Below are 20,227 nucleotides of genomic sequence, written 5' to 3'. Positions count from 1 at the left end.
CTGTTTGAAAATATAAGAAGTTGGTGATACAACTTATTGCTTATTGAAGCAAGCCGCTCCCAACCACGACACAGACATTTGCAACAACTGCCAAAGATCATGCAAATCTCGGATTGGACTATTCAGTCACATGAGACATTGCAAACCATCTACATCAGGGGTCGGCAACCTCTGGCACGCGGCTCACCAGGGTAAGCACCCTGGCGGGCCGGGCCAGTTTATTTACCTGCTGACGTGGCAGGTTCGGACGATCGCGGTCCCCACTGGCCGCGGTTCGCCGTCCCAGGCCAGTAGGGGCGGTGGGAAGCCGCGGCCAGCACATCCCTTGCCCGCGCCGCTTCCCGCCGCCCCTATTGGCCTGGGACGGCGAACCACGGCCCGTGGGGGCCGCGATTGGCCGAACCTGCCACGTCAGCAGGTAAATAAACTGGCCCGGCCCGCCAGGGTGCTTACCCTGGTGAGCCGCGTGCCAGAGGTTGCCGACCCCTGATGTAGATGGTTTGCAATGTCTCATGTGACTGAATAGTCCAATCCGAGATTTGCATGATCTTTGGCAGTTGTTGCAAATGTCTGTGTCGTGGTTGGGAGCGGCTTGCTTCAATAAGCAATAAGTTGTATCACCAACTTCTTATATTTTCAAACAGTCACCTTTGTGATTTCTCCCACGCTACCTCTCATGCTTGGGAATTGATCCCCCTGTAAATATCCACAAGGCCTCCTTATCCTTCAAATCCCTCCTTAAAAAACTCTCCTTTGCCGTGATGACTACAGAAAACTTAAAAACAGTTAGGCAGCTGAGGTGCTATAACCACAGCCCAGAGTGCTGACCAGTATCATCTCCTTGTCCTCCCACCATCTGTCTGTCTGAAGCCATCTGTTCTCTTTTGTCTTACGCTTAGACTGGAAACTTTCTGGGGCAGGGACCGTCTTTTCTGTGTTTGTACAGTACCTAGCACAATGGGCCCCTGGGCCATGATGGGGCCCCTAAGTGCTACCACCAAACCAATAATAATATAGTCAATCTTCTGGCCCAAATCCAATCAGTATAATTGCATTAGCTGCCTAAATTCCATTTTCTTGCTTCCTGTCCTAAATTGATGTGCTGTGTTGCTGTGAGCTGTTTAACAGCTACCCTGTTCCACCCCAGAGGCAGATATGGAATGGTGTAGTGTGTAATCAGCAGATTTCTTTGCTATCCAACAGGACGTGATGCTGCTGTTACGGTGGCTCTGCTGTAGAGAGAGCTGAGACTAGCATTGTGCTATTTAATCTGAATATAAAATCACATTAACAGGGATGTGACTAATCTACTTTGGTTCATATTTTTTGTTTGAGTCATCAGAAGCCAAATACCAGCTATAAAATTTCACTGGGTACCAAATAAAAATCCAGGCAATAAACATGTCCCCCATTTTATATGAAATAGTGAATTATGTATTGAAAACCATGACTTGAAAGTCAGGTCTAGTTAAAACATCACAACATACAGAGCTCATCTGTGATGGGCATTTCATAGTTTCTGTTTGAAAAGTGAGGGCTAGAAGTGCTGGCTCTGTGCAGAAAGTTAGCACAAGGTCTGTGAGTCATACAAGTCCTGCTTCAGCCCACAGGGCTAAAGCAAATCATAAGTGTGCAAAAGACCATAAGAAATGCCCCACTGGGTCAGACCAATGGTCTATCTAGCCCAGTATCGTGTCTTCCAACAGTGGCCAATGCCAGGTGCTTCAGCTGGAATGAAAAGAACAAGGCAATTATCCAGTGATCCATCTCCTGTTGTTCAGTCCCAGCTTCCGACAGTCGGAAGTTTAGGGACAGCCGGAGCATGGGGCTGTGTGTGTCCCTGACCACTTTGGCTAATAGCCATTGTTGGACCTATTCTCCATGAATTTCTCTAATTCTTTCTTGAACCCACTTATACTTCTGGCCTTCACAGACCTCCTGGCAACAAGTACCATGGGTTGGCTGTGTATGGTATGGGAAAAGTACATCCTTATGTTTGTTTTAAACCATTTGGTGATCCCTGGTTCTTGTGTTATGTGATGGGGATAAATAGCACTTCCCTATTCACATTCTCCATACCAGTCAGACATACGTCTATGGGACTTAAATGATGCATGAGTTTTGAGCTGATCTCTCTGCATAGGGGCGAATTTTACCCTGTATGATTAATTCCAGATCAGAACCTCTACTTAATATCCAACGTCTTTATATAGGTCTTTAAAACTCTGTAGTAGTCTTAGGGATTTTGTCCCCCTCTCATGAAAAATGTCAATTAAATCCAAATAAAAAATCACTTTTGTTGATTTTTTTGCTATCTTACCCCCACTCATACATTTTGTTTGGGGGGGGGGGATACACGTCATCCTATGGACAGCAATGGGATTGCGCATATGAGTAAAGATACTCACATGGGGGAGTGTTTGCTTCATTGGGGGGGAGTGTTTGCTGCATTAGGGGCAGAGGGATAGCTCAGTGGTTTGAGCATTGGCCTGCTAACCCCAGGGTTGTAAGCTCAATCCTTGAGGGGGCCACTTAGGTATCTGGGGCAAAATCAGTACTTGGTCCTGCTAGTGAAGGCAGGGGACTGGACTCAATGACCCTTCCAGTTCTAGGAGATAGGATATCTCCATTAATTTACTTATTTAAGCAGGCACTTAGATTGTAGGTTTCCATGCAGGAATGTGTCTCATTCTGTGTTTGTGAAGCCCAACATAAATTTTACAGCACTAGATAAATAATGATGATGATTGATAGATTAATAATGAAGAACAAGTACATGCAATAGATGCCAGCTGCCATCCACCCCAAGGTTTCTGAGAACTACCAGGGTGCAGGGAAATGCCAGCTGTTCCCCCATCTCTCAGGCCATGTAGCCAGGATGGAGGGAGCAGTGTCGGAGCTCCTATGCATTGGAGGATCCCCTACGCAATGTGATCTTCCCATGGCTGGTGTTGTCTTATGGTTAAGGCCCTGGGCTGGGATTCAGGAGACCTGGGATCAAGTCACAGACTCCTGGGACAAATCATTTAATCTCTCTATGCCTCAATTGTCTATCAGCAAAACTGAGGTAATAAATTGTTCTTTTCCTCCTCCCTTTGTCCATCCTGCGTATTGAGCTGCAAATTCTTCAGGGCATAGACTGTCTCTCACTATGTATGTACAGCACCGAGCACAATGGGCCTCAATCTCAGGTGGGGCCGGTAGGTGCCCCTGTTAATAACAATAATTCTAATGTGTCTATTTTAGATCCAATCTGTACCCGTGTAGCTGATGACCCAAATTCAGTAATGGGGCGTAACTCCACTGAAATTGCTGCAGTCACACCAGCTTATGCGACGGCTGCATTTGCCTAACTTCTCTGCAGCCACATTTGAAGAGACTGACCTCTTGTTTCCTTAGTAGATGTTCAGGCAGCGTCAGCGCTCTGAGCAGTTATTCCCTTCTGACAAAGTGCTCCATATTAACTTAGCAACATTGGGAAGTTACTATTATTATTATCAGCATCCCTCACTGATCCCATGACACAGCTGAATATGCATCTTCCTGCAGCTCTTCAGCACAGCAGGGTCAATAATTAAAGCTTTTTATTCTTCTCCCTGGCATGGCCTGATAGTGAATGTAATTGGAGACTCCCACAGGCCACATGGAAGTTGGAAGCGACTCCTGCTGACTCCATTAATTTACTCCTGCTTTGCGTGTTACCCGGGCAGGTGCAGGATGAAGCCCAATTAAGCTGTGCTGGGAGGTTTGGTGATGGGGAAGGCAAGAGCTGCTCATTTCTGCAAAGGGGAAATCCATGACAAACCTGATCTGACAGGGACTTAAGTGACTGGGAGAGAAGAGGGATGGGAGAGGCTGCCAACTGGAAATCGCAAGCATAGGGCTGCAGGGGAGGAAGTTGTGATCTGTAAAGCCAAGGTCACGCAGACCTGAAATTCTCTCCCTTCCTGGATGACAAGGTCTTGTTTGAGTTTTCACGTAGCTTAATTTGCACTGAGCCCACCAGCTCCCACACGCTGTTACGGGTACCTTGGCGGGACTCTTCCGTGGCAGACTAGGTTTCGGGTTCAGCTCCCAGCCTCTCTAAGGAGGGAATGAAGATGTCAGTACACGGCAGTGGCTAGCAGTCAGGCCCAGAACCAAGCGATCATGCTTTGCACTTAGTGGTACACGGTGTCTTGCATCCATTAAGCCGCCCAAACTCCCTGTGAAGTAGTGACAGATTACTGGCTATTAGTAAGGCCAGGAAGGCATCCCCTTCCTGCAGACCTGGGGAACAGAAGTGCAAAGAGGTCCAGCAACTGGGCCGAGGGTGCACCGCAAGTCAATGGCAAAGCTGAGACTAAAACCCAGGAGTCTTGGCTCTCAGTCCCCTGCTCTATCCCCTGACAAATCAAGACTTGTCTGGCTTCAGGGTTCAGAATGTCTAATCCCGGAGTGTGTTTTTCTGTGTCACATTGACATTTAGCGTTGTTATGCGCCTGGTATCTAATCCTCTCTGAATATTGCCAGGAAAGTTTCTGCTCTTGCCTCTGAAATGATCTTTTTTACAGCTGGAATAGGGCCTTTTCAGAGCCTTCCATCTCATCTCCTCCCTTCCAGTCTGCAGCCTTTATCAGATTTGAGGACTCTCTAATGAAAATATTTCTAAATGTCCCCTTTCTTTTTATATACGCTATTACACATGCGCACATATATAAAATACAAATTGTTTGAACTATCTGGCATTATCTATTAGCAAAGGAAGGCGAAAGAAAGAAGGAAAAGGACAGAGAGACAAGACCAGACGGATCTCACAGACCCATCAATCTCTCAATCCCCAGCCTTTGATAGGTGCAGGAAGCCAAAGCTCGTGCTTCAAGTACAGCCGTCTCATCTCTGAATTTTTGATCATTCACAGTATTTTGCATCTCAATCAGCGTTCCCACCTGACTTTCTATGCTTCCTGCTCCTGTGTTTGATCCCTGTTTCTTGAATCCTGCGCTGTCTTTCAAATGGGTTTGGAAGGGTTTGCTAGTCTGGTCTGGGGCGCTGTGCAAGGTCTGGGCTCTAGGGACAGTGAAAAGGGGGCAGAATGTGGTTGGAGGTCCCCAGTTGAGGATCCCCTTGGCATGGAATTAGCTACATTAACTCCTGTGCCAGCTCCTCCCTTCCAGCCCTGGACGAGGCTAAGGCATGGGCATGCCCCAAGCACTACTCACACTCTGTCTACACTCAGCGGGTGGAAGGCTCCTTGGGGGCTGTTACCAACCACTTACTTTACAGCAACCGCAAGGCTGCTCTAAGGTCCACCAGGGCTGGAACCTAGGTCCAAGTAGTGTAGACGCCAGGTGGATGCAATCAGCCTCCTGTGCTCGGCCCTTTGAAGATGAGGTGCAGCAGCGACTCTGGGCCTTGTTGAGTCTCCCCATCAGCGTAGACGATTTGTCATCTCTTTCTTTGTTTGCTTCATTTCGGCTGCCATCGGCTACTTTTCCTGCCTCAGGCTGTTGCCTAGAGTTGCTCAGAAAAGTACAAATCTGTCAGCGCCATCATGATTTCTTTTGTCATTCATCCCAGTCCCCTTGCAGCCCTGCACCTTGCACGCTCTTGACACTATATGAACAATAATTAGAATCAGTTAATAATATATTGCAGCATTCATAATAATAAAGAGCTCTATTCCTGTCGACTTCATTGGGAGCTGGAAGATAGCTTGTGGGTATCAGTCAGAGAAATAGAGCATCCCAGCTCCAAGACTCAGATGTCCGGTGTCACGGGGGGGGTCAGGAATTTTCACTGAGCAGCAAGGCTGCCATTTTCATCACTGTTCTTTGGTAATGTCCCTTAGAGACTGAGGTATTGTTATCTTCAAAATAAATCAAATAGATTTGAAATGGAATGGGACATATTAAGATCTCCATAGGCTTACAATGAGATTCCTGAAAGGCCCTCCTGGGATTTTCATGGGATCACACTGGAATTCCTGAAGGGTGCTATTGGGATTTCTATAGCATCACCCTGGGATTCCTGTAGGATAATATCAGGATTCCTCTTTGGTTACTCTATCCATCTATCCTCTATCTATTTGAGTCCTTATATGATCCTTTATTCTCACAGATCTTGGGAGACAGACCTGTCCTCGCTTACAGACAACCGCCCAACCTAAAGCAAATACTCACCAGCAACCACACATCACTGAACAAAAACACTGACCCAGGAACCTATCCTTGTAACAAAGCCCGATGCCAACTCTGTCCACGTATCTATTCAAGTGACATCATCATAGGACCTAATCACATCAGCCATACCATCAGGGGCTCATTCACCTGCACATCTACCAATGTGATATATGCCATCATGTGCCAGCAATGCCCCTCTGCCATGTACATTGGCCAAACCGGACAGTCTCTACGCAAAAGAATTAATGGACACAAATCTGACATCAGGAATCATAATACTCAGAAACCAGTGGGAGAACACTTTAACTGTCTGGCCATTCAATGACAGACCTGCGGGTGGCTATCTTACAACAGAAAAACTTCAAAAACAGACTCCAAAGAGAGACTGCTGAGCTGGAATTGATATGCAAACTAGATACAATCAACTCAGGATTGAATAAGGACTGGGAATGGCTGAGCCATTACAAACATTGAATCTATCTCCCCTTGTAAGTATTCTCACACTTCTTATCAAACTGTCTGTACTGGGCTATCTTGATTATCACTTCAAAAGTTTTTTTTTTTTCCTCTTAATTGGCGTCTCAGAGTTGGTAAGACAACTCCCACCTGTTCATGCTCTCTGTATGTGTGTATATATATCTCCTCAATATATGTTCCCCTCTATATGCATCCGAAAAAGTGGGCTGTAGTCCACGAAACCTTATGCTCTAATAAATGTGTTAGTCTCTAAGGTGCCACAAGTACTCCTGTTCTTTTTGCGGATACAGACTAACACGGCTGCTACTTTGAAACTTATATGGCTACATCACCATACCCTGGACACCAAGGCCGCCTCTGAGAACACAATGGGATTCAGCCAAGCGGTGGTTCTGCTGCTGGGGCACCTGTGGCATGGACTCCAATAGAACAGTGAGAAATATACTCAGAGGCAAGGGGCTCTGTCCCCCTCCCAGACCTGCAAGCCATTCGCAGGTGTGGATTTGATGGAACAGCTCTCCCCGATGAAGGATTCCTGTGGGGCCAGCTGCCCCAGTGTCTGACTGTAAAGAGCTTGCAGTGTGCATTCCAGCAGCGGGCTCCAGCGCAGCAGAGGTAGCTCTCTGAGCAGCGTGGCAGCCACAAGAGAGAACTGTAGGATGCTTTCAAAAGTACCCTTAATTAACGACCCCCGTACAGAACCGCGGCAAGTTAAAGTACCCTCCCTAACGTTTGGACCTAGAGCTGCTGCTGGGTCCCGGGAGGCTGCATTATTGAAATCCAGACCTTCAGAATAGGATGGTGGTTTATTTGTTTTTCAAAAGAGTTTTCCAATTTTTTCCTAAGAAAAGAAATCTCTTGACAATTTGGGCCACTGGTGGGATCAAAGAGGAATGCTATTCTAATCCTATAGGCATCTCAGTGGGATCCTATGGAAATCCCAGTGCAATCTAACAGGAATAGGCCACTTCCACCTTAATTGAATTGGCTCGTTAGCACGGACCCCCCACTAGGTAAGGCAACTCCCATCTTTTCATGTGCTATAATATATGTTCTGCTTACTGTATTTTTCACTCCATGCATCTGATGAAGTGGATTTTAGCCTAGGAAAGCTTATGCCCAAATAAATTTGTTAGTCTCTAAGGTGCCACAAGGACGCCTCGTTGTTTTTGAGGAATCCCAGCGTTATACAATAGAAGTCCCAGTGAGGTCCTGTAGGAATTTCAATATGATCCACCAGAAATCCCGCTGTCATCCTATGGAAAGACCAGTATGCTCCTGGAGGAATCACAGTGTGATCCTATGAAATCATCAGTTAAATGGGTAAATTCATCCAAGATTTTCGAGCGGGGAAGTGATTAGAAATGGGCCTGAGATGTCTGAGTAAGAGGGATACAAGCAGCATCCCATTGTTTAGCTGCCAGGCTATTTGTTGGTGAGGAAGGGGAAGCTAATCAGCTGCAACCTCCGGTATAATAAAAGCCCCATGCAGGCAACTGCCTGGGAAAAACAATCATGCTATAGCTCAATGCTTTTATTTATTCCCTTAGTTGTTTGGAGATTCCTGTCATACGAGAGACTGAGCAAAAAGAAAAGGTCTGATTTGAGACAAAACAACATTTAATATCTGAGCTCAGTACGTTCCGCCAACGGAGATGCACCTCTGTTATTCTCCTTTTTCCACTGCCTTTCAAAAATATATTGGGAATTGGGTGACTCACGTCATTTATACCCTATTTAGCAAAGAGATGAACAGACATTTTGCACTGTGGCGTGGGCAGAATTCACACCTTTGTCTTTGCCGCTGATTTCCTCTGCCTTGCGATGAGACAGCTGGTGCCAGAGTGCCGTCCTTTCACCAGAGTCTCCATGCTATGCTGCCGAGGGGTGGGCATTAATTGTGCAGATTCTTAACATCACATAAATACCCCCCCAGTGGATGCCCTACATGAATAATACCAATGCTTTGCCCTTCTGTAATATATTCTAATACAGTGTGTTCCGTCTGCCGCTCTCAAAGTCCTTTTTAAGTATTGCTTTCTCTTGTAATAGATTGGGAAACTGTGGCACAGAGAAGGGACGTGACATGCCCAAAATCACCGAACAGGTCATTGGCAGAGCCAGAAATATATAACCCAGAACTCCTGATGCCCTCTACATTAGACCACGCTGCTTCTCCAGAAACTTCATCTAAGGATGTCAAAGTGCTCAACAAATGTGAGTTAATTAAGCATTGTGGCAAAGTACCTTCTTCTCCTCAGCAGGCTCAGTGCTTTTTAGCCTTGGAGACCCAGGCTTGGGCAAAGCAAATCCTTGTAGATAGCACAGGGTCTGGCTATTCCTTCCCTCAGTCAGTCCCTTGTCCTTGTTTATCCTCCCTTCTGGGGACAGAGTGTGGCTTTCCTTGCTGGAAGGGTTCTGAGCCTTAGAATCATAGAATCATAGAATATCAGAGTTGGAAGGGACCTCAAGAGGTCATCTAGTCCAACCCCCTGCTCAAAGCAGGACCAATTCCCAGCTAAATCATCCCAGCCAGGGCTTTGTCAAGCCGGGCCTTAAAAACCTCCAAGGAAGGAGACTCTACCACCTCCCTAGGTAACGCATTCCAGTGTTTCACCACCCTCCTAGTGAAATAGTTTTTCCTGATATCCAACCTGGACCTCCCCCACTGCAATTTGAGACCATTGCTCCTTGTTCTGTCATCTGCCACCACTGAGAACAGCCGAGCTCCATCCTCTTTGGAACCCCCCTTCAGGTAGTTGAAGGCTGCTATCAAATCCCCCCTCATTCTTCTCTTCTGGAGACTAAACAATCCCAGTTCTCTCAGCCTCTCCTCATAAGTCATGTGCTCCAGACCCCTAATCATTTTTGTTGCCCTCCGCTGGACTCTTTCCAATTTTTCCACATCCTTCTTGTAGTGTGGGGACCAAAACTGGACACAGTATTCCAGATGAGGCCTCACCAATGTCGAATAAAGGGGAACGATCACGTTCCTCGATCTGCTGGCAATGCCCCTACTTATACAGCCCAAAATGCCGTTAGCCTTCTTGGCAACAAGAGCACACTGTTGACTCATATCCAGCTTCTCGTCCACTGTGACCCCTAGGTCCTTTTCAGCAGAACTGCTACCTAGCCATTCGGTCCCTAGTCTGTAGCAGTGCATGGGATTCTTCCGTCCTAAGTGCAAGACTCTGCACTTGTCCTTGTTGAACCTCATCAGGTTTTTTTCTGCCCAATCCTCTAATTTGTCTAGGTCCCTCTGTATCCGATCCCTACCCTCTAGTGTATCTACCACGCCTCCTAGTTTAGTGTCATCTGCAAACTTGCTGAGAGTGCAGTCCACACCATCCTCCAGATCATTAATAAAGATATTAAACAAAACCGGCCCCAGGACCGACCCTTGGGGCACTCCACTTGAAACCGGCTGCCAACTAGACATGGAGCCATTGATCACTACCCGTTGAGCCCGACGATCTAGCCAGCTTTCTATCCACCTTACAGTCCATTCATCCAGCCCATACTTCTTTAACTTGGTGGCAAGAATACTGTGGGAGACCGTATCAAAAGCTTTGCTAAAGTCAAGAAATAACACATCCACTGCTTTCCCCTCATCCACAGAGCCAGTTATCTCATCATAGAAGGCAATTAGGTTAGTCAGGCACGACTTCCCCTTCGTGAATCCATGCTGACTGTTCCTGATCACTTTCCTCTCCTCTAAATGTTTCATAATTGATTCCTTGAGGACCTGCTCCATGATTTTTCCAGGGACTGAGGTGAGGCTGACTGGCCTGTAGTTCCCCGGATCCTCCTTTTTCCCTTTTTTAAAGATGGGCACTACATTAGCCTTTTTCCAGTCATCTGGGACCTCCCCCGATCGCCACGAGTTTTCAAAAATAATGGCTAATGGCTCTGCAATCTCACCCGCCAACTCTTTTAGTACCCTCGGATGCAGCGCATCCGGCCCCATGGACTTGTGCACGTCCAGTTTTTCTAAATAGTCCCGAACCACTTCTTTCTCCACAGAGGGCTGGTCACCTTCTCCCCATGCTGTACTGCCCAGTGCAGCAATCTGGGAGCTGACCTTGTGCGTGAAGACAGAGGCAAAAAAATCATTGAGTACATTAGCTTTTTCCACATCCTCTGTCACTAGGTTGCCTCCCTCATTCAGTAAGGGGCCCACACTTTCCTTGATTTTCTTCTTGTTGCTAACATACCTGAAGAAACCCTTCTTGTTACTCTTAACATCTCTTGCTAACTGCAACTCCAAGTGTGATTTGGCCTTCCTGATTTCACTCCTGCACGCCTGAGCAATATTTTTATACTCCTCCCTGGTCATTTGTCCAATCTTCCACTTCTTATAAGCCTCTTTTTTGCATTTAAGATCAGCAAGGATTTCACTGTTTAGCCAAGCTGGTCGCCTGCCATATTTACTATTCTTTCTACACATCGGGATGGTTTGTTCCTGCAACCTCAATAAGGATTCTTTAAAATACAGCCAGCTCTCCTGGACCCCTTTGCCCTTCATGTTGTTTTCCCAGGGGATCCTGCCCATCTGTTCCCTGAGGGAGTCAAAGTCTGCTTTTCTGAAGTCCAGGGTCCGTATTCTGCTGCTCTCCTTTCTTCCTTGTGTCAGGATCCTGAACTCGACCACCTCATGGTCACTGCCTCCCAGGTTCCCATCCACTTTTGCTTCCCCTACTAGTTCTTCCCTGTTTGTGAGCAGCAGGTCAAGAAAAGCTTTGCCCCTAGTTGGTTCCTCCAGCACTTGCACCAGGAAATTGTCCCCTACACTTTCCAAAAATTTCCTGGATTGCCTGTGCACCGCTGTATTGCTCTCCCAGCAGATATCAGGGTGATTAAAGTCTCCCATGAGAACCAGGGCCTGTGATCTAGCAATTTCTGCTAGTTGCCAGAAGAAAGCCTCGTCCACCTCATCCCCCTGGTCTGGTGGTCTATAGCAGACTCCAACCACGACATCACCCTTGTTGCTCCCACTTCTCAACTTTATCCAGAGACTCTCAGGTTTTTCTGCAGTATCATACCGGAGCTCTGAGCAGTCATACTCCTCTCTTACATACAACGCAACTCCCCCACCTTTTCTGCCCTGCCTGTCCTTCCTGAACAGTTTATATCCATCCATGACAGTACTCCAGTCATGTGAGTTATCCCACCAAGTCTCTGTTATTCCAATCACATCATAGTTCCTTGACTGTGCCAGGACTTCCAGTTCTCCCTGCTTGTTTCCCAGGCTTCTTGCATTTGTGTATAGGCACTTAAGATAACTCAATGATCGTCCCTCTTTCTCAGCATGAGACAGGAGTCCTCCCCTCTTGCGCTCTCCTGCTTGTGCTTCCTCCCAGGATCCCATTTCCCCACTTACCTCAGGGCTTTGGTCTCCTTCCCCCGGTGAACCTAGTTTAAAGCCCTCCTCACTAGGTTAGCCAGCCTGCTGGCGAAGATGCTCTTCCCTCTCTTCGTTAGGTGGAGCCCATCTCTGCCTAGCACTCCTTCTTCTTGGAACACCATCCCATGGTCGAAGAATCCAAAGCCTTCTCTCCGACACCACCTGCGTAGCCATTCGTTGACTTCCACGATTCGACGGTCTCTACCCCGGCCTTTTCCTTGCACAGGGAGGATGGACGAGAACACCACTTGCGCCTCAAACTCCTTTATCCTTCTTCCCAGAGCCACGTAGTCTGCAGTGATCCGCTCAAGGTCATTCTTGGCAGTATCATTGGTGCCCACGTGGAGAAGCAGGAAGGGGTAGCGATCCGAGGGCTTGATGAGTCTCGGCAGTCTCTCCGTCACATCGTGTATCCTAGCTCCTGGCAAGCAGCAGACCTCTCGGTTTTCCCGGTCAGGGCGGCAGATAGATGACTCAGTCCCCCTGAGGAGGGAGTCCCCGACCACCACCACCCTCCTCCTCCTCTTGGGAGTGGTGGTCGTGGAACCCCCATCCCTAGGACAGTGCATCTTTTGCCTTCCAATCGGTGGAGTCTCCTTCTGCTCCCTTCCCTCAGATGGGCCATCTAGTCCACTCTCCGCATTAGCACCTGTAGAGAGAACATGGAAACGATTCCTCACCTGTATCTCCATTGCTGGTGCATGGACGCTCCTCTTTCTTCTTCTGGAGGTCACATGCTGCCAAACCTCCTCACAATCCTTCTGTCCCTGCTCCGCCTGCTCTGAATCTTCAGAACATTGTGGCCGTAGAAGCATCTCCTGACGTCTGTCCAGGAAATCTTCATTTTCCCTTATGCAACGCAGAGTCGATACTTGTTTCTCCAGCCCTCGAACCTTCTCCTCCAGTATGGAGACCAGCTTGCACTTTGTACAGACAAAGTCGCTTCTGTCCTGCGGAAGAAAGACAAACATGGCACAACCTGTGCAGGTTACAACAGCTGATCGCTCACCTTCCATATCACCGTCCTCTTAGGAGCTTCCTCAACTGTTGCAGGAATTACTCGGAGAAACCTGCAGATGAAAGCCTCAGTGCGCTCTCCCCACGCGAGCTCCCAGGCAAACTCCCGCTGTTAGCCTCTGCTGTTCGCCGCTCAGCTGGTTCGCTGCTGACTGCCCTTATATACCAGTCAGGCCCACTCAAGGCCCAGCTGGAACAAAGCACTCCCAATTCACACTTTTCAAACAAACAAGCAAGCAATCAAGCACACGGTCAAACTGACCAACTGTCCCAGCAGCAGACACTCAGATACTCACCAACACAGCCCCCCTAATGCAGCACTTAGCGTACCTCCTCTCGGACAGCTCCCAGGCAAACTCCCGCTGTTAGCCTCTGCTGTTCGCCTTGCTGCTCCTAGCTGGTTCCTGGTTCTCTCACTCTCTCTCCCTGCCCCCCTTCCACGCCGGGGAGGGTTTAAAAAGGTGCCAAGCAGTTGGAGCCAGCTGAACCTAATTAGTTCCCTAGTAACCCCTTGCCCAGCTGAACCTTATTTCCCCATGATTCTCTCTCTTCAGTGGCTTGGGAGAGGCCTTTTCAACCCCCTGGGACTGATTACCCCCCCCCCTTGTAGCTGTTTGTCCTGGGTTTGCCACAGCATCAAATGGATACTGTCTTATTAGCCCCATTTTATGGATGGAAAAGCTGAGGCACAGAGAGACGTCACTTTCTCAAGGGGTGTCACACAGCTATTTGCCTCTGTACATGTGTGTACATGTGGGAGGGTCATGCATGTGTTTACTCATGGATCTTGACTGTTGGGAGGAAGGAATCAACCCCCAGATCTGCATCCGCATTACATAGATTGTCTCTGCAGAGGATCAGTTCAAGACCATTAGATCAAATGTGACTGGGTTTTGGAGGATGCAAATCCCAATCTGAATTAGTGGCTAGAGTCCACCTCTGGTTTAGCATATGTGGGGCAGACTCTGCTGTCGTTTACACTGGTGTAAATGCAAAGGAATGCCGCTGAAGTCTGTGGAGTTCCTCTGCATAAATGGGAGTGGAATCTGTGCTGTGCATGTCCATGCAGGAAAGTACCCGTTTCATATCCGGTGTGGCTGTGCGTTTGCTTGTGTGATGGGCAGAGGGGTGTATAGAAGCATATCTGTGACTAATCGATCTGTATTTATGTCACCACGTGTGTGTTTGGCTCTTGATATGCAGAGAAGGAGCTAGTTCAGGGGTAAATGAGAAGCCTCCCCTTGCTGTGTATCTGGAAGGATAAAGCCATCCAGGAATGGCTTTGCTTTGGTGGCTGCTTGATGCTCACTGGACACATGATATTCAGATTTCAGAGTAACAGGAGTACTTGTGGCACCTTAGAGACTAACAAATTTATTAGAGCATAAGCTTTCGTGGACTACAGCCCACTTCTTCGGATGCATAAGAAGTGGGCTGTTGTCCACGAAAGCTTATGCTCTAATAAATTTGTTAGTCTCTAAGGTGCCACAAGTACTCCTGTTCTTCTTTTTGCGGATACAGACTAACACGGCTGCTACTCTGAAAGATTTCAGAGTGGCAGCCGTGTTAGTCTGTATCAGCAAAAACAACAAGGAGTCCTTGTGGCACCTTAGAGACTAACAACTTTATTTGGGCATAAGCTTTCATGGGTTAAAACCCACTTCCTCAGATGCATGGAGCTATCACATCTCCACAGGTGAACTTTTGGTGGCCACGGACAGGATCGGGGCAAGAAATTTCACCAGGCACAGATCTTTCCTTTCTGCCTGACTGGGTGGTAGACTAAAAGTTCTACTGCTTGAAACTAGCAGGCCAGGCTGAGCCACTGGAGACGAGGCGACGGATTCTGAATGAGACTTTTTCTGCAGAGCTGACTTCAGCTTTGCCCTTTTCATGTTGCATTTAGCTCAGCAGGGTTTTACATTTCCGTCACTTACAGAGTGGCTTGTCTCAGAGACCTTTTCCAAAACTATCCTCCAAGGACTCAAGGAGGCTACGCGACCACAGATTACATTCAATGGCAGGTAATTGCCAGGAGGAATGGAGAGAGCAGCTTTAAAAAAAAAAAATGGGAGCATTGGGTCCCCAGGTCACAGCTGTTTAATTCCAGAGACTGAGCTGTATGGAGAGGGAAATGAGTTTCCCTACATCTCATTAAAGGGCACCTCAGACTTGACCAATCAGATTATCCAACTGGGAGAACAATCTAACCTGTGCTTTTATTGCTGGTAAAAGACTCCAGACAGCCCTGGAGACTGAAGTCTTCTGTTATTCCTGACGAAAGATACAGAATGAATGGTTGCCGTGCAAGCTTCCCATACATTGCCCCAATCTCCACTGGCATTCCTGACCCGGGAGATGTGACCTCTCGTGGGACATGATAACTCAGTCTCCACGGACCATTCAGTCCTCGGCCTCTAAGGTCTGGTCTATACTACCCTCCTGAATCGGCGGGTAGAAATCGACCTCTTGGGGATCGATTTATCGCGTCCCATCGGGACGCGACAATCGATCCCCGAATCGGCGCTCTAACTCCACCAGCGGAGATGGTAGTAAGCGCCGCCGACAAAAAGCGGCAGAAGTCGATTTTGCCGCCGTCCTCACAACGGGGTAAGTCGGCTGCAATACGTCGAATTCAGCTACGCTATTCACGTAGCTGAATTTGCGTATCTTAAATCGACTCCCCGCTGTAGTGTAGATGTACCCTCAGTTCGCTCTGGGAACTGAGCTAGTGCCAATTGTTGAGATTGTTTTGTCTATGTCCACAAAGAGTTGGGCTGATACCCACCAAACTTCTTTCTAGAGCTAGGCAAATTGTTCAGAACTAGAGCCAGGTGCAGGTAGGGTTGCCAAACCTCCAGGTTTTGCCCTGGAGTCTCCAGGAATTAAAAATTAATCTTTCATTAAAAATTATATCGTGATGAAACCTCAACGAATATGTCCAACCAAAATTGGCAACCCTATGTGCAGGATAGAAATTCCGTTTTGTAAAGGATTTCTAGAGTTTTTGAAATTTGGTTTCATTTCAAATTGGAATAAAACTCTCATCTCAAAATTCTCTGAAAGACCATTCTGAAAAAAAAATCATTTGGGATGAATGGAAACATTTTCATTTTGATGTTGACTTCTTTATTTTATCTTTTATATAGTACAGCACGTAAATAAATTCTAAACTAAAAGTTGATTCAAAAATGAAAAATCAAAAATGTCAAAATGGGCTGTTTCAGCATTGTCAAAACTTTTTTTTTTTTTCATTTTTTCCCCAAAATGAAAGTTCTGTGAAAATGACATAGTTTTGCAAGGTGTGTTCAATTTCAATGGAACTGCCTTTTCTGATGGGTAAAAAACCTCTGTCAAAACTTTTCTGATCCGCTCCCTGGACAGGAAAAATTTGTTGGAAGAATTTCACCTCTTCTTCTTTTCATGACTAGTCCATGATCAGATTGCAGTTTTCTTGAATGTGTTTGCTTTGGCAAATTATTCACCCAATAACTTCTGCTCATAACTGTGGGTCCATAGTTTGTAGGTTATGAGTATTTGGTATGTGAAATTTGAGCTTTTCTGATTGGTTTATTTGATGTGTTTTTAAATCCTGGGTTGCATGAGCATAACGCTCAAAATCAGATTTCTAATGCAAATGCTTGTGATTATGAACTCAGAATTCATTTTCCCCTTACATGTTCTCCGGTATTCACTTAAAATTCCCTGCTTGTGGGACCATTTCTTTCAGGAAACTCATTCTCCCAGATATTCACAGAAAACAACATCAACTGTCAATGGAATTTAGACTCAAGTGCCTAAATCCCTTTTGAAAAGGACATTTAGACACCTAAATCGGTTAGGCTTTGTGACACTGGACACAGCAATGCTAAGTACCTCTACAAATCTGGGCCTTACTGCCGTGCAAATAAATGATGATGATGATGATGATAGATACATTTTGGTCATTACCACCCTGTCTGTATTTTAACTGGTGACCAACTTTGTTACTTAGGTTTCAGAGTAACAGCCGTGTTAGTCTGTATCCGCAAAAAGAAGAACAGGAGTACTTGTGGCACCTTAGAGACTAACAAATGTATTAGAGCATAAGTTTTCGTGGACTACAGCCCACTTCTTCGGATGCATATAGAATGGAACATATATGGGCTGTAGTCCACGAAAGCTTATGCTCTAATACATTTGTTAGTCTCTAAGGTGCCACAAGTACTCCTGTTCTTCTTTTTGTTACTTAGATTTAGCAAAAAAACCCAACCAACTGTCTGTTTCATTAGATTGTTCTATAGTTACAGTTGGGAGAGTGCAGAGGGGAAGAGGAGGTTTGTTTGTTTCTTAATTAAATGCTTAAAGTTGTTTTGTTCTTTTTTTTTTCTATCAAAACACACCTTTTATAATTTCATGTTTCAATGTGAAACTGCCAACTTTTCATTCACGAATGAAACTGAGACTATTTTTCCCTTTCCCGGTGCAGTTTTATAGGAACTGTCAAACTGTGATGTATTGGAAAATTGTGTTAATATTACAAGCTATCACTTTCAGTTTTAAGGGTTTTCCTGGTCTTGCTTGCAGGCTAGGGGGCTGTGTTGGGAAACATGCAATCTGGATTCCTTCCTGGTTAGTCTGCAAAGAGCCAGCCTAGAGCAAGGGGGTTTGAGAAGTGTCTGTCTGTCTTAAGGAGCAGCCTGTTTTGTGTCTCTCTGTTTTGGTTTCTTGCGTGTTATGGTTCCAGATTCCAGGAAATGAAGTTGCATTACCCTGTAACCTTTCGGCAAGAGTATTTTATGGGTTTTTTTTAATCTAATTTATCTGTGTGTATACCGTGAACATAACACAAACCATATCAGACTAATGACCCTCTTAGTCCAGTATCTTGTTGCCAGTGGTGGTCAATGCTAGATGATTCAGAGGAGGATATAAAAGTTCTCATAATGGCCAATTATGAAATAATATGGTGAAGTTTCTTCCCATCCCTGGGCAATTAGGACATGAGCTAAATCTCTTGGAAGGCAATAGAAGTCTTTTGGTTGATTTCTATGGGCTTTGGATCAAGACCTTGCTTGCTTGGTTTATATCCTGAAGCCTGAGGGTTCATATCACTTGCAAATCTTTATCCTAACTAGTTAACCATGGATTTTCCTACTGTCAATACAAGTGTCTAATCCTTTTACAGATCCTACATTCTTTGCCTCGATAATACCTTGTGCCTGTGAGTTCCATCGGTTAATTACACATTATGTAAAAAGTGTGTTTTCCTTTATCAGTTTACAATTTATTGCTTTTTATTTAATTGTATTCTTGTTTTCTGAAAAAGAACAAATGAGAGCATCCAACTGACCTTCTCTATGCCATTTATTCTCACATGCCTCTTTCATGTCACCTCTTATTCAGCTCCTCCCTACACTAATCTAGTCAGAATCTTTTAAATTTCTTCTAATACAGAAGCCTTTCCACGCTTCTAATCATTTTCACCACCCGTCTCTGATCCCCCTAGATATCTTCTCTATCCATTTTGAAATGGGGTAAGCAAATTGAATGCCGAATTCCAGGTGAGAATGCACCATTGATTTATATATTGGAGTTAGTAATTTTCCCAGAGCTCTCCTCTCTTCTCTTAATGCAGCCTAACGTTTTGGCGGTTATTTCATTTTTGTTGGTAATTTACCATTATTGTGTGTGGAGTTTGAAGTTTTAATTGAGCCCTCTCTCATAATGCCTGAGTCCTTGTCTATCTAATTACAGTTCATTTAGAACCCCTCGCTGAGTCTGAGTCTCTCAGATCAGTCCTTTCAGTGTGCATTACGTTACTTTTGTCTACACTGAATTTCACCTGTCCATGGTAGATGTGATGTACAGGGGGTCAGACTGGATGATCTGGTCATCCCTTTTGATGTTAAAACTCGTGTGACTCTGTAAGGTCACTTAGCACACTCAGGGCCTGAAGTTCTTCACAGCCCTCTTTAGACTGGGCTGAGCTAAACAACTCTATGTCCTCTGCAAATTTTGCTAGTTTAGCTCATTTTCCCACTCCTTAATAACTGATCCCAGTATGTGTTTTAAGGGCAACCTGTTGTTAATCTCCCTCCATGTTGAAAGTTAACCATTTATTCCTACCCTTTGCTTTCTCAACCGGATCCAGTTTCTAATCCATGAGTAAACTTTATCTCTCACCATGTGACTACCTAGTTTTTTTAATAATCTCTTGGTAAGGATTTTAGCAAAGGGTTGGTGGTTTTTGTTTCGTTTTTTTTGGGGGGGGGGATCTTTTTGCAAGTCTAAATGAACTGTATCTACTAATTCCCCAGTATTCGCAAATTTGTTGACTTGCAAAGGATTTTAATAGGTGAGAGAGACATGAGTTTCCTTTTTAGAAACTGTAGTGCAGCGTGCAGTCCTTTCTCTCATTCCTTAATCCGGGCGAGGATTTAGAGAGACTTGTGATATGACATCAGGCAGTCTGGGAGCTAGAAAACCAGAACGCACCACTGCGCCTGTCTGTGTCCAGCAGCATCCATAAAGACTCCTCATTACATTCATTATAGTGCAGTCCTGTTCTTTCTCTGCTGTGGGAGAAGCTGTGTTAGTTTGTCACTATGGTGATGTTTATCTAGAACAAAAGTGCTGTTTGTTAATTTCGCAAAGCCCTAACTTTGAGTCTGCACCACAAAAAATATGTTATGTATGACTTGTGGATGGTCCAACTTTGCCCTCCCTGTATGTAATATATACAACCCTTGATTCAAGAAGGATTTTCAGTGGAGCAGGGAGACTTGAACCAGTTTCATTCTCTCCCTCCAGGAGCCTGATCCAGCACCCATCAAAATTGCGGAAAGACTGACTTCGTAGGCATTGGGTGATTCCCTACATGCTCTTCTACTCTGCCTCTCTAGGAATGGTCTTCAAATCTTTCATCTAATATTCTTTTCAGGCCTGAAATCCCAGTAAAGAACAGTGTTAGAGGATAGTGTCTGCTAGGGGGAAATTCATCTCTGTGGACTCCAGACACCATCCCAAACTGCATGCAAACAAGATCCACGTACTCCCACTTCATCAATAAACAAACAGATGCACTTGGTTTGAAAAGTGCTTACTGATGCACTCGTCCGCCACCCTGTTCTTCTTCGTTGAGGTAAACAAGCAGCGAGGAGGACAGAGAGACAAATAGATGCTTAAT

Source organism: Trachemys scripta, chromosome 21 (genome assembly GCF_013100865.1).
Source record: "Trachemys scripta elegans isolate TJP31775 chromosome 21, CAS_Tse_1.0, whole genome shotgun sequence".
Taxonomy (NCBI): Eukaryota; Metazoa; Chordata; order Testudines; family Emydidae; genus Trachemys; species Trachemys scripta.
This window is presented reverse-complemented; position numbering follows the sequence as displayed.